The 4,494-nt window shown below is 33.6% G+C and overlaps 1 protein-coding gene across 2 annotated transcripts in view; it reads left to right on the top strand.

Moving 5' to 3' along the window:
* Positions 1-35: 35 nt before the first annotated feature.
* Positions 36-4,494, top strand: part of LOC126809607 (tectonin beta-propeller repeat-containing protein 1) — a 29,497-nt gene continuing 25,038 nt past the window's right edge. For both annotated transcript variants that reach the window (XM_050534262.2, XM_056098542.1), the window contains exon 1: positions 36-162. The gene's annotated coding sequence lies outside the window, so the exon portion shown is untranslated. The remainder of the gene's footprint in view (positions 163-4,494) is intronic.

Below are 4,494 nucleotides of genomic sequence, written 5' to 3'. Positions count from 1 at the left end.
TGCGAGTTATCTCCCTTGTATGGTCTAGAATCAACATCCAGACCGAGGGACGAAGGCGGAGATGTTAGACAGAAACAAAATACACCAAATTTCAGAATAATATTACGATATTCAGTAAAATAACGGTTACTGACAGCTATATGTTATTGCTTTTATGTATAGGTATAATAATGTTCTTTTGATAAACCAGTTCCATACAATTAGTAAACAAGGAAATAGTAGTAGTAGCGATGCTAAACGCCGCTAGGAGCGCTGGCTGTACTATTTACAGACATCACAAAAAGTTGACCGAGAAAAGTATACGTCGTGTTACGCCTTGTCATGAATATTCAAAGTGTCAAACATTGACCACGTGATGTTTACCATCGAGAAAAATAGATGAACTTGCTGTCGAGTAGGATTTTGAGAAGCTGAGGTAAGATTTTCTGATATTTTTCATGAATTGAAAATTTGAAGTTGAGAGAAATTTTCGAAAAAGGCCCTCGACGCTCAAGATTTTGGTATATTTGGAAAGCCCAATTCATTAACTACTTAGTTTGACCATTTGTTAAGTCCGTATCCCCCGTAGGAATTCGTAAAATGGCTGAAATTGAACCATGTGGAATTAAAGGGAGGTAACTCGTGGTTGATCAGGGTTCAGACCATAATTACCCCCCCCCCCCCCACAGACTTCAGTGTAAAAAAAATGATGTTAGATTTGGACAGGTTTTTTTTATTATATTGAATGTTACTAAAGCTACCAACCAAACTTTAGCCAGACATTTCACTAACAAAGGATAAAAATTGTGAATGTTGTTGACCACCTTGGATTTTTTTTTTCAGGAACTGTAGCTGAAGAAGTAAGCTACATAATATATACTCATCCAAATCCAAACATAGCCAAAGGCGATCCCTGATATTACTTGGTACAACATAAAATAGACAAATGATGATGATATATAGGCCTACTCATACAGCTTGCATGAGGACTATAAAAAGGGGGGCTTGAAACTGACTGTTTCTCAGCATTCTCAAGAAAGTCCATAATTATTATAAATTTGGTATGAATCATAGAAGTTAGTTTAATTTATTGTTTGAAATCAGTGTTAGTAATCTTATTTTTGTTATTTCAATATTTGTGATAATATTTATTTTATTTTTAACATTTTCTACCTGAAAGAAGTGGCCTGATGCGTCAAATGTTTTTGTTTATTTTGAAAAATATCGCATATGAATAATGTGATTATTTTATATTGTTATTATTGTTTGTTTTTGTAAGATACATGTATTAGAAATCTTATATTTGTTGATAAATGTGATAATGGTTTCTTTTTTTTTATCATTTATTTTAAACCGGTGGGTGAACATTTTTAATTTCATATTAAATAGTAACAGATATGAATTTTGATCTTATTGTGATTTTGTTTTTAATATTTTTATATTTTTATGACATAGATAATGTCTCGGCAAGATGTATCACCATCTGAATGTTTATATTGTTTTTATTTTCATGGGATAATGTCTCAACAAGAAAGCTAGACTTCTACCACTGATATTATAATATAGTATATCGTAATGCACATGTATCACAAATTAATTTTTTTAATACTCTTTCATGTAGATCATATCTTACTTTTTATAAGCTTACCTTTTAATTTGGACTCTTTTAAGATATTCAAATGTTTTAATTATGTCTATTAATTATGTCTGTTTTTATTTGAAATTGTAGTGATGTTGATCACAAAAATATAGCTGTTATATAAATCATAGTTTAATTGTTAATTTTCATTCCTGAAACAAACAATTTCAAATTGATGTACATGGCAGCTTCTAAACAACTAAAGCAGTTGGCGTGGCAAAGGCGGCAAATCTGCCAAAAGCTTACAGGTTTATTTCTCATTTTGCCACACACTTTCATGATTTTTAAAAATATCCACAGTATACGTTAGTATAAACGGTTTATAATTGTTGTATGACTGTGAATGGCCAGTGGTCAATGGCCTCGGAACCAGTAGGTGCCCAATTACATACATAAACTTGTTTCTCTTCGACATTGACATCATACAGTCAAAAATTGTGATTTAAGGTGTTGTCATGCAAAAAATAAATAACAGAACAGACTGAAAACACTTTTATGTGTGCTTATTCATTAAAAAATAAGCCTCTGTATTAATGTCAAAGCGCTACAATTTAAGTACACACAAATTTGAAAAAAATTTTGCTGTGATTTGTGCAAAATCGGCACGGATCCCAACTTTGAACCTCTGTAACATAAAAAGTATATACTAGAATATTATAGCGACAATTTGGCTTTATTAAGTACATCTAGATCTTTAATTAGTGCAATTTTCATAGACCTATCTTGTATAGTTACTGAGATATTGGCTTCGGTCACTTTTTTGCGGTTTTTTAAAAAAGCCGTTTTTTAGCGCCTCTGGTTTGCCTTCTTTAAAACGCTATAACTTTTTTAATTTTCAATATTTTTTCGAAATTTTTTCAGATTATTCATTCTAGATAGTTCACAATTGCAGTATCGTTGTCATTTTTGAGTCAATGGTTGTATCTGAAAACCCGTTGGCAATGCTAGTAGTAGAGCTTGTGTGGTGGGATAGAATTGATGTCGATTTTACTTTTTTAGTTAGTTAAAGGGCCAATCCCGATAATTTTTTGGAGAATAAAACAGCTTAATTTTGTTTTAAAATGCCTTAAAACCCTCTACCTAAGGGCCGAGCAAGTAACTCAATATTTGTGATACGTTTGCAAACAACTTAAATCCGTCAGTCTTCATCTGGAAATGGAGACCGGTGTCCCAAACTGTATTATTACACGGTGTCTGGATAAAACCAGACCTTTTTATATAAAAATAACGTGTAGGTGACATTTACCATCCGCTATCAAGTACAGCACATGGGTCATTCACTGTATAGACCTCTCAAGAAACGGGAATCGATTATCATTTCACCCAACGAAAAAATTGACCTGAAATCGTAAAAGGGTTACGTGTCCAGATAAGCAGTTTTGACGTTCACGTCCAAACGACTCAATATTTTGAGCTGACATTTTGAGACAAGGTCAATACACCATTCCTATACATTTGGGTGCTTACTGCTCAAATTTCATACGTACTCGGACTTTAATTTTTGAGACTCTGTTCTAAGCATTAAATCTGACTCTTTTAATCAAAAAAGGGGATACTGATTTTAATGTTACATGGCTGAATTCGCACAATTCCCAGAATGGTAATAAGAGATTAAACATAAGCATTTCGAGCGATAAGACATGCACCAACACCAACTGTAGGCTATAGTTACCTTATTGACAGATAGAGCTATCAGGCCAGGGCAGAGCCGATAAGAATCTGTTACTAAAGTAACTAACTGTAAGCTATAAACGGTTACTAAATATTTTTGATACTGTCAGATCTGTGATCAGACTCAATTCTGGGTCACTCGATATTACATCAATTTGGAACATTTTTGACTGAGAATTGACCACCCCCAAGGAATACTGTAATATCATGTGACATTCTCTATTCTAATCAAAGTATTGCTGTAAGAATAGGGGATGCTCGAGATATAATTTACTTATGCAGTCGACGCATGCTCTGTAGCCCGAAATCCCCCTTTTCACTCGATTGTCACATTTTTGGGGATTGAGAGAATTCAATTCCGGGAAGTTCAATCGAGTACCCCCATAGTGTGGACTGTATAACTAGGGGTGCCAACTCTGCAGTGGAGAATGATCCAGGGAGGTAATCATATCCCCCCCGCTCCCCGTCCACAGAAAATATAAAACCACCACATTCACCAGCAAAAACACTTTGACAAATGTTAATCTATTAATATAAGCAGCATTAATATTGTACCCAAATATTAACAGTGTCAGTGTTACAAATCAAATAGTAAACTTGTCAATTTTGAATTGTCACATTAGAACAAATAACAAGAAAACTGTGTACATACACATTGGCATGCTATGCTTTTGAAGACTAAGAGTAGTGTTTAAATCACATTGTATTAAGCACCTGCGAAGATAGGTGTTCAAAGGAATGGTGAATGAATCTAACAAGTAAAATATACAATATGGTACAATTAATGGTTATCAGGATGTCAGCAAACAAAAGTGGGTGTATTGTACATTTGAAGTCTATGTCTTTCTGCTTGGTAGACCTGTGAGCTAAAAATTTCAGATTGTTTTTATCTTGACTATTGGCTGTTGGCTAGAGTATTATTTCTTTATTACAAGCCTGGAAAGAAGACACCTGTCAGACAGAAATTTAGGCTTTGTAAGGCGCAATCTCCCTGTTTCTTTGTTATTTAATCTGGTATAGATTTGTCCTTGCTATGTTTTATTCATATTATTAATACACAATCCCAGAATGTGAGAACTAATTTACAATCTAGTGTAGTGCCTGACAAATCAGTTAAAATCATAATGTCAGTCTGCTTTACAAACTTAATTCAGAATAAATTTCCTTTCTTTCCCTCTTTTTTTTTGGTATAAGATGCATTGACA

The sequence above is a fragment of the Patella vulgata genome, chromosome 2, assembly GCF_932274485.2.
Source record: "Patella vulgata chromosome 2, xgPatVulg1.2, whole genome shotgun sequence".
Lineage (NCBI taxonomy): Eukaryota > Metazoa > Mollusca > Gastropoda > Patellidae > Patella > Patella vulgata.
The sequence above is the reverse complement of the archived record's forward strand: the minus strand, read 5'-3'. Positions and strand labels throughout refer to the sequence as shown.